The following is a 13296-nucleotide window of genomic DNA, read 5'->3' as shown; positions in this document are numbered from 1 at the left end:
ATGAAAGATGCCTGGCTGGGAACATACAGATTGGAGCACAGTGGCTTCTGTGCATGTGTAGGTACATGCATTTTTATGACATCCCTTTCTCCTGCCTCTTCTTCCTTCTCCCTGAAGGGTTTAATTGTGCAATTCAGTAAATCGAAGAGCCAGCACTTTACATGCAAAAATGAAATTAAACCAGATACTCTGAGTTGGAAATGAAGGTGATCAAAGCAAGAATCCCCTCTGGCCATTGCATCATTGACCTGACAATAGGGCTCACTGTAGGCCATCCTCCACCTCTTCCCCTTTGGGAATAACCTTCCCTCCCTTGCACCTGACTCAGACCTTCCAGGCACAAATGGGCAGGGACAGATGTCTCACTGCTGCCTTCCTCCAGGAAGGAAGGTCAGACATCTCTTCCCTGCTACACACTTGTTCCCATCAAGGATCTTGCAAAAGAGCCCTGGCCTCTCATACATCCCAGCTGCGACGTGCCAACCTTGCTCCTTCTTCTAGGAAGCCCTTTATCCGCACGCTGCAATGCAAGCCCTGCCTGAGCAGACTGGCCAGGTGTTATGGACACATCAGCTCTTGAAAGGATTCATTCCCTGGAGGCTGGGATTCTCCAGACTCAATGACTTGCTTAATAGGAGCTGTATGCTGCCTGTTAATCTCAATGCAGAAGTGCATTCAACACCTCACCGGAGGGAGGCTGGAGCCCCTTCCCCAAACATTTCCATTCAGGATCAGAGGGAAGAGTGCAGCTAGGGGCTGCCAGGAGGGTCACTGGCAGGGACCCTAGCAGGCCCCGAGGAAGGACTGTTCATGCAAATCCTCCCTGGTTTCCTCTGGCTTCACTTTCCACCCTGCCCCACTTGTCCTGGTTGATCCCAGGGAATTCAGCTAGTAATCGCAGGGATTTCCAGCCCGGACGCACTGTGTCTGGAGCTATTCACAGCCCAGCCCAGCAGAGCCACTGTCCCGCAGTGCCACCAACTCGCAGATCCCTGCTTTCCTGTCCCAGGCATTATGCAATTGCTGAGTCAAACCAGGTCAGCCCGGCAGCCTGGCCTCGATTGCCAGCGCCGTGCTGGGAGCGCGAGGCAGTCGTCCTGGCTGAGCCACTTTCAAACCATCGCTGAGCCAGGTCTTGGGATTTTTCTTTTTCCAGCTTCCCTTCCTGCCTCTGCACCTGGCGTTCTCCTGGCACCCCGCTCCCCAGCCTCCTCCAAGGTCAAAGCCTTTCTTATGGCAGGAATCCCCCTGCCTGCCTCTCAGGTGAGCTGCTGCTCTCTGCACCAAGCACTAGCATAAAGCCTGGCTCTCGGGGCAGCTGGCGATGGGAGCCTGCGGCCCGGCACAGAGGCGGCCTCAGCCAGGTTCTAATTTGAGACATCAGATCCCATGCTCCCACCTGCAGCTTCCCTTTGGGGTCCCCTAAATTAATCTAGAAGCCTTGGGAGCTTCCTCCTTCCAGCTCTCCCCTGGCCTCTTTTCCTTCTTCACACCATGCTCTGCCCCAGGTACCCAAACACATGGGCAGCTCTTCTGACACTGCTCCCAGCCCCCAGAAACCCAGGCAGCATGTCTAGGAACCAAAGTCAACCCCTTCCATGTTTGCTATTTGCAAGCACATCTGTTCAGTGCATTTAACCCCCCACTCCACAGTTTAGGCTTCAAGACAGGGACATTGCCCAGCACAGAGACACGAGGTGCTTTCAGGCCTGCTCCACGTGGACCAATTCTCCCAGCTACAAACATCAGGGGAAGGGAGGCCTCATTCTGTTTCCCTTAGCACTCGGTGCTGGGAAATGCCATCTAAACCAAGACCCTCCACCTGCCCCAGTCTCCAGGAGCATGTCCACTCCCTCATCCTCCAGCCCCACTCGCGCCGCTCCAGCAAACACTGTCCTACAGGAGTCTCTTCCAATCCCCCTCCACACCACGGACACCGCCACAAGGAAGACCCCAAAGACAAGGGATCAGCCTGCTTTGCCAGGGCTCAGATCTGCAAGAGCCCAGCCAGCTTTTCCCTCCCCCTCCCAGCACAGATTAGCCAGTTCTCCCTCCCCACAATAAATCCTTGGGGGAAAACACCTTCCCATCATGGAAGCTGCAAAAAGTTTTGGGGTTTGTTTGGTTTTTTTTTTCTTATGCTGATACTTAACTCCAGTCCTTTGTGAAGACACATCCAAAGCCCTGCTGAGAATGTGCCCCTCTCAAAGAATAACAAAGGGGAAACAGGGTTGAAATGAAGGGAAATTACCAGCAAACAGAAGGGAAGGACCTACAGCAAGCAACAGCCAAGTGCAAAATTAGCCTCTCGAAGGCTGCAAGATTTAAAGGGCCACCTCCAGAAAGGCATGAAGGATCGGGGTGTGGGGGGGCGTGACTGGGATCCTACTTCCTATTAAATCAAAGCACAGGGTAAGAATCAGGGACAAGTAGGGGCTCATTTGACATGAGAAGGGAAGGGAACCAAATCTATCCCAGGCATGACCCCACTGCTGTCAGGAAGGGTGGTCCAGAGCTGGGTCACAGACTCAGAGAAGTGATACTGGAAGGGACCTCCAAACGTCATGTAGTGCAGGCAGGATCAGCCCTATCCCAATACCTAACTCGGCTCCTACTTCTGAAGAAATCTCCCTCGTTATACACACAGAAAATGATGACACTGGATCATTCTTTGGGGCATTAAGATTAGCATCACGTAATTTTTAGAGTCCCTAGGAGTTCCTCCACTAGTTGCCCCGGCATCCTCTCCTCTCTCTAAGCAGCGATGGCATCTCTGTTGCTTTGCTTTATGCATCTCGTGTCCTTGATCAACTCTTGCTCATCAGCCTGATTCCTGTGAGCTGCAAAGTAGCTTTTGGCTTCTCTGTTTTATCACCACCCAGGTTTCACGTGTTTCTCCTCTTCCCCCGCCCTCGGAAATGCCCTTGGTCTGGGAAACTTCCATCCTCCCTTTTATTATCCAATAATTAGCTCTTAATTGATACCACGCTAAGGCCCTCTCTCCCCACCATATGGCCTGCCCCTAGGTGCTGAAAGGAAGGAGCTCCCTGAGTCCAGCATAAGGTTAAGGAACAATTTCAGTGTGTGTAGGTATCTGGCAGTGTGGGAAGCAGACGTGGTGCTGAGGTCCTATATTGCTAGGGTGCATCCTCTTGGTCCTATTCTGTCATCTCCTTCCTACCCAGATGCTGCCCCGGTGTTGCTTGTAGGGCTGTTGTTAGACCTGAGACAAGTCCAGGCCACAAAGGTGGTGGCAACCGGGAGAGGAAAAGCAGCAGTTAAGTCCGTCCCCAGCAAGCATCACGCAGCAAGAGGGGAATGGTGCCACAGCAGCATGCACATCCATACCCTAGGGTCAGGGCCTGTTGGCATTGGAAACGTGAAGCCTCCTGGAGATGTGTGTATGGGAAAAATCACAGCAGGCAGTCGCCAGGATGTTCTTCTTTACCTTTTATGCATGTGTGTGTGTTTGTGCGCGTATGCACAAGTAGCCACATGCACATCCCTGCAGAAGTCCGGCATGGCTCCCGCTTTCAAGAGCAGCTCTTTCAACTTCTTCCACCACCAACCAGTCACACAGGTCATTGCTCTAGAACATCGACCTGTCCCTTTTGCTCAGCTCTAAACCAAGTACCATCTGGTGGAAAAACACCCAGGACAGCATCAGTGTTTCTCCTAACCTTGGTTTCCTAACTTCGCACTCTCCGTCCGTGGGTGCAGGCATCACAGATGCTGTGTGTTCTTGACCTGGCTTGCAGGTTGTGAATAGGGCTCAGCTCTGGGACAACCATGAACGTTGTTTTAGTCCTTGCACTGTGGTTTACTACAAGACTGCTAGAGCCAGTCACTGAAGGGTACTATTCTTCCTGGGCCATGAAACTGGTATCTGATAGCTGCTGAGACAACTGATACACCTACTTAACAAGCTGTCTTTTTTTATCCCTCTCCTCTCATATCTGCTAGTCACGTTCTGCAGCCAGGTAACAGCTTGTGTGTTACAGGTTGCCACAGAGCCAAATTCTTGGACAAGGTCAAATGTGTTAACGGGTTACCCCAGTTTAATCATTCCAGTGCTGTCAAGGATTTGCTGTGATGTGTCACGGTGAGCCGGCTTGATGGAAGTCAGGATTGAACCAGAATAAGAGCGTTCACACACCGAGCTGCCCTGGCTCAATTAAAACAGTGCAACATCCCACCTTGGTTAAATTGGTGCAGGTTGCCCATATCATAAGCTAGAGGGTGTGTTGTTGCTGCAGAAAGGATCTAGATTTCATAGATTTTAGGGGCGGAAGGGATCTATCATCAAGTCCGACCCCATCTAAGTGACCAGCCCCAAGGTTAGCCAAACCGCAAAACCATAGTCAGGCTACAGGGCTTCCCAGGTGCAGCCCTGGGCTGGGTGTGTTGCTAGCAATTATAACACAGCCAGTGGTTCTCGGCATGGATGCAAGCCGGGCCACCCTGCAGTACTCTGAGAGGCTTGTGGGTGGATCTGGCAGTGGTTCTGGGTGCTCTGGGGACTCGGGCAAGCACTGGAAGACCCCAGGCACCAGAGTGGCTCAGCTGCCATGCGGGCAAGTTACCAGCCCTGGTGAAAGCACTGCTCAGGCTTCAGCTTTGAGCACCTGCACCTGGGTTGATAACACTGTGGGGCAGCAGCTTTTGCATGAGGATTGCAGCCAGGCTGGGTAAGAGCTGGAGCCGACTGCGATGACAGCCCTTCCTCAGGGCTCTAATTCCCTTTCCAAGCCCAAGCCTTGGGGGCTGGCTCGGGTAGGACTCCTGATTGATGCCAGCCGGCGCTTGCTCCTTGGCGCTTCCTTTTGATAGGAGCAGATTGTTATTGAAATAAAGCTATGCAATATTAAAAGGGATGTTAAGGCTACACAGCTGATGCCTCCCTCCTTATGCACTCTCTCACCCTAAAAAAAAAAAAAAAAAATACCCTCACCTGTGATGGAGAAATGGCTGCTTGAGCCACCTGGCTGCTCCCCATCCTGCTAATGACAGAAAACCATGTTGTGAGCACTTAACATTGCTCCTACCTAGCTCCACTCTCACAAGAGCAGGCAGCTCGGCACAGTACTTTGGGGGGCAGCGACATGGAAGTGCTGTAGCACAGATGAGGGAGGGGGGTGGAAATGACAGGGGTTTGCTTAATGCCTTAATGGAGGAGGGTGGGATTTACAGCCTGTGGATTTTCAAAGGAAACCTTAGAGGAGGGCAGATCAGCATTAGCAAGGTCTCTGCAACCCCAGCTCACAGCACAGGCCAAAGCACAAGACAAGATCTGTCAGGTGGGAACAAGAAAATGCTGGCCTTTCACATGCAAAGGACCAGGGGAGGGATGGACCTTGCTGTAGCGGTGAAGCAGGAACTATAACAAGCTCTCTCCATCCAAGAGGTTTCTTTTCTTTGCTGTATGGGGAGAGGTACCAAGAAGGAGGCTTCTTGAGCATCCCACCCCTGCCATTCCCCACCGCCCTCCAAAAAGTAGACTGTATTAAAGAACACCAATAAGCTTTCCTTTTCCTTCCACAAGCCCATTTCTCGTATGCACTAACACATTAGATCTCCTGTCTACCTCATCTCACCAGCAAGGATCATCAACTTCATGCTAGCAATGCTTCTTCTTCACCAGAATTTAAGTCAATTCCATTTCTTTTGCAAAATGCCCATAATTCTGCATTCTCTCCATTTGCACAAATGTGGGCAAAAAGCAATGTAATTGGCATTACCAGCGAAGGGAGCAGCGGAGGCCTCTTCCAGCTCTGGAAAACCTCTGCACTCTCAAGTCCTCGGGGTCCTTAATCCTGTTGTAACTCCCACTGAGCCAAACACAGCCCTGCTGTAAGCGAGCAGGACTTCATGCTCAATCCAGGGGCAAATCTGGCCCGTTGACATCAAAAGGGGATGGTCTTCAGGGACATGCAACAGAATAAGAGTTTTGTAGGTTGGGTCTCTGTCTTCGCACTGGTTTTCTTTCTTTTCTCCCTTGCTAGTTGTCTAGGTTTGGATCAAAACTGTTTGCACTGTTCAAATGCTGGGACAATGTAGGAGGTTAGTAAGGCACAAGGTGAAGCTTAACAGGGTCACACCAAGCTGACGAACCCCTAAATTAACCTAGGTGAGGAAAAAAAAAACCCCACGTACGTGGAGCAAATGGACCCTTCCTGCTAGAAGTTTCACTGCCCCATCCACCAGTAGGTCCCAACACTGATCCAGGCCACTGAGTACACTGGGGCAGCTAGAAGATGCACATGCAGCTCTACTGTCCATGCCGTCTTCTCCCATTGAGAGCCAGTTGGGTACACACAGCGTCCAAATATCAATTCCCTGCTAGCTGAGCTTGGGAGGCAGGTTAATGTGGGGGTTTGTCAGCTTGAGAAAGGTCCTGGGTCATAGGAGTGACATTGTGCAGGGACGTGAATAGCAGGGACGGAGTAGGGGTGCCTTGATGGGATGAAAAACACGCAGCGTGCGGACTTGATCTCCAGGCTCAGGACGGCTGCCCGCAGCGATCCCCGAGTCTTGCCGTACAACGAACATTGCGTTTCCTGCTCTCTGCTCAAGGGGCAGGCCAACGCTGGGATTTCAGATTAAGTTATAGGCACTGGCACAAGGCACAAAGCCAACAGCCAACTGACTTCACCCACCTGTGAGGTGCGTGAATTATCCCAAAATGCCTGGCTGGGACCAGCTCCTTCCTGCTGCAAAACAGAAGCCATGTGTAGCAGACAAGGAAAAACCTTGCTCTGGTTTCTCAAGAAAGAACTGATAGCTCCAACCAACAGCAGCCAGAGCTCACCACCTATTTTATGAACTCGCTGAGCCGCTTCGGACAAGAACTGAACTCACTTTGCATTTGGATGGAGCTGAAGTTGGAAGGCACTTGCTACAAGCCACTCACGCCTCTGCTTGAGACACTGAAAGACAAAGGCATCGTGACGAGCAGAAGCAACCCGCCAAGGACTTCCCCTACAATGGTGTGAGGTGCAGGGGTCCCATGCGTTTCGCTGTACATCATCATCCCGCAGCATGGTTTCACGCCATTCTGGAAACAGTCTTTGAACACCATAAAAGATGTACAGACACATGGGACAGCTGTTTGTAACCACCCAACCAACAGCTGCACATCGGCACGTCATTGGGGATGGGAATCGCATGGGATAGGCTGTGTACTTGTGTTATAGCGCAATGTGACACCTGCCATTTCTAGAGTATTAACACATGAAGAGAGAGAAGCAGTGCAAATACACGTACATAATTGACCAAAAATAAGAGCAAGCAGAGCTCTCTTCCCTTCTAAGGAACATATATACCACCCACAATTTTACTTTTTTTTTTTTTTTAGATGAATAAATGCATCTTCAGAAGCAAAATAAGCCCTTATAATTGTTTAATACATTCCTTCTGTTAAGGTTAAACTATGCATGCATGATGTTACTTTGGAGGAGAAAACATACTTGGTAGAAACTATTTCTAATTCGTAACTGCAGAGTTCAGGCGCCAATACAGGGAATGGCTCAGTGCATAAGCACTCGGTTTTTGTCCATGTCCTTGAAATACGATGGCGCAGAGTATCCCAGAAGCACGAACGATAGAATAAATTTGACCCTCAGGTCAGGCCCCATAGACTGTGCCTATAAAAAGTGCTTCCCAGAATATTTTTTAAATGACTGAGAGGTGACACTGTTTTCCTTTATTTTCTGTATCTCTCTCTCTCTCCATTCTGTAAGATGCCTGTACAAAGGAAAACTTTGTTTTAGGATTTTTTGGCCTAGGAATGACCATTACTTTCCATTACATATCGAAAGTCTAAACCCTGTTAATAGCTACTGCACCATTTGGTTTTCTTCCTCCATCTTAATCTTTCCACTTTAAAGACTGGGACTTCACTTGTTTTCCCAGCCTGCCTGTAACCATTACCCTACACCATTTGCACCCTATTTAATGCACTTTTGGAAGAACACTGTACAAAATGAAAGGGGAAAAGAAGTCAGCAGGATCTGCAATGAAACCAAGTAGTTTGCATTCATTCTGCCATGAGAATAAAGCATTGAAAGCAAGCAATAGCCTCAAAAGGCAACAAGTCAATTGGATTTTTAAAACCCTTCCTGTTCTAATAAGCCTTTAAAGAAAAAAGATTTTTTGTTATTGTTCAATTTTAATGCTTTTGACCTGTAACTGCAAGTAGCAATGTAACAATTAGGAACAGAAGGTGTTCAGACTCACCCAGTTAGGTCTGGGTTGTCTGCTGCATTGCAATGGAGGTTATGAGATAAAGGCCCACCTCTTGCAAGGAGTTTACAGGGGAGATATTTTCTCTTCCCCAAATTCAGATAAGCAGGAAGAGATAATTGGGCAGCCCTCAACTGCTCCCCAACTACCTCCATACGTAAAAGGGAAGCTTGAGTTTGGTCTTAATTATCCTGCTGCAATAGAACTTAATGGCACACACTCAACGAGCTCTTACCTGAGCTGAAACCATTCGCATCTGTAGCACTATCACTGGCTCTGTGGCAATCAAATATGTTCAAAAGGAGGGAGTCAGGTGGGACCTATGAGTGGGATCAGGGAGATTAGATTTCATATTACTATCCTCAAGAATACAGCCAGGACTGGAGAAATACAGAAAATACACATCTTAGAGAGAGATAAGCACTGTTTTCCAAGATACAAAAACAACTCATCTAGACGTGAAAAAAAAAATGTGCTACTATTCTCCCCAGCCCACCTTAAAAAAGTGACTTCCCTGTCTTTTGTAGTTGAATTTATTTGTATATATGTATACAATTGGTATGGCCTTAATGCTCCATTTAAGGACGTGTTTTGCTATATTTGGGCACAGAGTGTAGAGCAACTGCTTCGTTAAGATTAATATTTTTACTTCATAAAGAACAAAACCTGTAACTTCTACGAGTACAGTTTGCATGGACATACAGACACACAGAAGCAATGGCAGATTATTTTTTTGGCTTGTAAAAAAAAAAAAAAAAAAAATCAAAATTTTAAAAACAAAAAAGTTCTATTTCAGCAGTTTGAAGATGGAATGTAAAATTTCTGTTGTTAAGTGTATATAAAAATATATTTATTGAACCATACATTCATGCTGATTCCAGTTTAAAAAAAATGAAAACAAAACAAAAAACAAAAAAAAATAAAAGTTTTCTGAAATTTTCTCTCTGTGGATTTTTAGCACGAGACACGTGATATTCTGAAGCCCGGGCTCTTGGGGCGTGTACTAGCGCTTTTAGCATCACATGGGAATCAAGCAGTAGAGTCGTTCTTACCAAGTCGTCTGGAAAGATAGATCCTTGCACACAGACTCCTTCTGAGCTCCCGTCTACCCTGCAATTCCTACAAGGATGGGAAGCCTTGTTAAATGCAACAGTTTTGTGGTGTGGCTAGAATGAAGCTATCCACAACTCTAAACCCTGCATGTTGCTTTGGCCTTTGCAGAGACATAGCAAGATCTGGGAACAAGGTTAATCTCCTTTTCACTACAAAGAACACCCCCACAGGCTTTAGGACATGGTCTGGGTACCGCAAGTGGGCACCCAGTGTAAAGAAGTAGCCTTTTACCCCCATTCAAGACAGACGAGTGTGCTATAAACACTGCACGTGACAATAGCATCAGTCCACCACGCACTTAGTCCAGTAAAAGATATCACTCACAAAAATCCTTCTTGCATAATAGCTGTGGTGTTTCAAAGAGTGTCAGCTGGGATCGATTCAGACTGTTAATCTGCTTTTTCCTCTCTACTTTTCAATAATCTAGAGCCCCTAAGAAATGGCATTTTAGAAATGCCTGATTAGGAAGGAATGCTGTTATTTTCTGTAATGTACCCTAGGCCTTGATGCAAATTGAACTGCTATGGCTTGTTCTAGAGCTGTGTGTGGATGGGCAATAGTGTCACTAAGTAGAGGAAAATATCTAAAGCCCTGGTGTGTGATATTCCACACACACTGCGTGTCATTTCACTGGGGACGAGGCCATCTCTGCACAATGTCTAGAAGAGGTTGTTGAACAGCAATAAAAAGCTACCCAAAACTAAAGATGGAGACAAGCCAGGAGACGCAACATTTCCCCTTGAACACCTGACAAGGCACCCAAGTACTGGAGTTCAATTAGGCAAGTGGTACCTGCATTGCTAAGCCAATTCAGAAAAGTAACTGAAAGGCAGAGGGGTCCCCATCGTGATATTTAAATATATTTCCAAAACTTGCCACAGCTCCACACAACAAAAGCTGTTTTCAGCATTGCGGTAAATTTTTTAATCTATTAGCTTCAAGGAATGCCATGGTTTACAGTGAAGAAAACATTCAGATTAGGAGTGCTGTATAAAAGGATTACCTATTAAATCCAATCTGATGATGCCAGCCTTAGCCAGAGAACACACACACACAGATGTTACCCAGAAGGCCATGGGAAACCCGTTTTTCTGGTCACCAGCAAGGCTGAGACTGGTGCTTCTAGAAAGAGAGGCAAATCACACATGTACACTGCTTTAAGAGAGCATTTAGGAAGACTGCTAGAATGATTGTTTCATATTGTTCATACTACAATATGAAAAGATGGCATTTTATAAGTTGCTGGCCATCCCCGAGTAGTGGGATACACTCTTCCCGTGAAGTGGGAGCCTGCTACGAGAGATGAGGGTCTCCGAGCCCATCCTGCCTAGTTTAAAAGCTGCAGTTGTGTCTTTTCCCACCCCCCCTTACATACTGGAAGCAGAAAGCACAATAACAAATGCCCAGCAGCTTGTATCTATTCTCCGAAGGTCCCCACTGCAGGGAGCAGGCATGCAGGAACTTTCAGAGCCAAGACAAACGCGAGCCAGACACACATTGCCATGTTATAGCACCAGCAGCATCTCTTCAGAACAATCTTCCTATTCATCTGGAGTCACTGCTCCTCCACGGGCCCACAGTTGGCAAGAGCATGAGGGCCAGTGTTTCATACGTTGAAACCCAAATCAAGTTCCACCTGCAGGACCAACAAAAACAGGCAGCGTAGCAGAAATGGACAAATCTAACTGGGGAACTCCAGCAAAGCTTGTGCCCTTGAAGCAAGGGGCTGCTTATTAGGAGTGTCCTAACAGTTAGGGACTAGGATATTCCTAACTCTGATGATTCCCTAGTGGCATCACACGGCCAGGACTGAGCTTAAGGTAGACTATAAATTCCAGGCTGGTTTAACACCAACTCACTAGCACAACAGTACAGTTAAAAAAAATCAAGGGCAAAACATTTGACCAAGATAAGTAGTTAGAGCTAACCAGTGTCACCGTACCTTATGTTCTCCAGCAGCGTTTCTCAACTCAGGGGTCACAACTTAAAAGTAGGTCACAAGAATATACAAAAGGGTCACGAACAAGCTTTAAAAATGGATTCTTTTAAAAGGAGAAAAATGTGGGAAACTGTCGGTTTTCCCTTGCAGGTGACAGTTCCAGCCTGCAAGGGACTGCTTGGGGACCCCCCTCCCATGCTCCACACACCAGGGAGGCCTGGGGGCCGTAGGTCAGGAGGAGCGGTTTTCTGCTTAAACTATTGACTGGGTTAGGACGGGCCATGGATGTTTAGAAATGGGTCCTGGTACAATAAAAGGCTGAGAACTACTGCTCTACAGGATTTACCTTTGCCTCCCCTCACCCCCCGCCCTTTTTTTTTTCCCTTTTTAAATATAAAAGCTGCAACTCCAGGCAGCTTAGGGGGTCTCTCTACCCATTAATGCCAGTGAATGGCACATGGCAGTAGGTAGCCAGGGGAGCTTAGGCAGGTGCAAATCCACAAAAGTAAGGCTTGGCCTGCACTGCTGCCTCCACCCTGGTTTGGTCCCTGCTTGCATGTCTCTAGGGGTATGCGCCATTGCTCTTTGATTGAAATGCTCCAGGATTCCTTCCCAGTATGATTCACTGTCTTTCAAGAAGTGTGGCGAGAAGGGCAGAGAATTGGCAGCACAAATGATCATGCCTGCACCATCACTGAAAAAAACAGATTTTAGGTTCTCACTTAAGCAACCTGGGGCTTCGAACATCACCCGGTGGTGTTTTTCCTGGGCAACTGAAGGATGCTTGGACTACAGACTGCACACAAGCCGAGGTTAACTGTGCAGTGGGGACATGCCAGTAGATTTTAACAGAGTCATGGCAACATGCCTTGCATTCGTCACACTGGGAGGTTGATAGCATTGTTAAATACATATGGACTGAATACCGATACATAATTAAGACAGCGGGTACAAAGGTCTTCAGTATAACAGACCAGTTCTTGTCTGAGTTAAAACTGTTTCATGGAAACCCTATGCCCAAAGAGAAAGACTATGCTGTGCTCATTACCTCCGGCCTTGATAAAATGAAATCAGTTGAAATGACAGCTCCCCACTGCATTTTTATTGAGACCTGGAATCATTTCTGCCCAAGACGAAGACTTTAGACCAGCAAGGAGGCCTGCTGACTTAGAACAACACATGCTTAGTCTCTGTCAGAAGACTGATGTCTTTTCTAGTCTGAAGTGGCTCCTGGGTGTTTGATCAACAAATTGGTTAACGAAGGAACTTTCGCAACTTTCAAAACTAAAACCTCTAGAGATTTTGAGAGTACACATCTACCATTCAGTCCTTCAGGTCTCACGATGCTCCGGCACCATTAATCACTGAGGAAGAGCATGCGTATTTTGGGGTGACCAATTACAAGCAGAAAGCCAAATGTGCAAGATATGGGCTAGCACACTGAAAACAAAGTCAACGTTAGTCTTCTTTCAACAAGTCTCTTCCTGAAGAGACTTCCTTCCGGCAAGAAGTGCATCAAATAAATAGCCTATTATAGGCTTCATCAAAAATAAAATAGAGCATGAAGACACGATATTGATTTCTATTAATCAAGAATTAGTTTCTTTCATTTTGTTCCAGATGCTATCAGAGCAATTTGTTTTTAACAAGCACGGATTTTTGTAAGGGACATTAAATAAAAATATCTTATTCAATGGAGACAATAAAAGCACATGGTCATTTTCACTTTTCAGCTCTCTTGCATTATTGTAACGTTGTTTGATCTCATTTTAAGCAGCTGTGATAAGAACATCAACTCATTACAGCTCATTAGTTTTGCAGGTCATCTTCATTCTTCCCCAGCATGAGGCCGAGCCAAAAACTGACCAAATACTGCCATAGGAAAAGTCCTTTAGTACGTGTTTACAGATTTGGCCTGTATGAAGGCAGGTGCTACTACAGTGGTTCTTCACAATACTCTGACGATCCAAAATGCAGCTTCTATTACTGATGTCTTCGACTTC

This window comes from Alligator mississippiensis, chromosome 9 (genome assembly GCF_030867095.1).
Source record: "Alligator mississippiensis isolate rAllMis1 chromosome 9, rAllMis1, whole genome shotgun sequence".
NCBI classification, from domain to species: domain Eukaryota; kingdom Metazoa; phylum Chordata; order Crocodylia; family Alligatoridae; genus Alligator; species Alligator mississippiensis.
Note: the sequence above shows the minus strand (reverse complement) of the source record.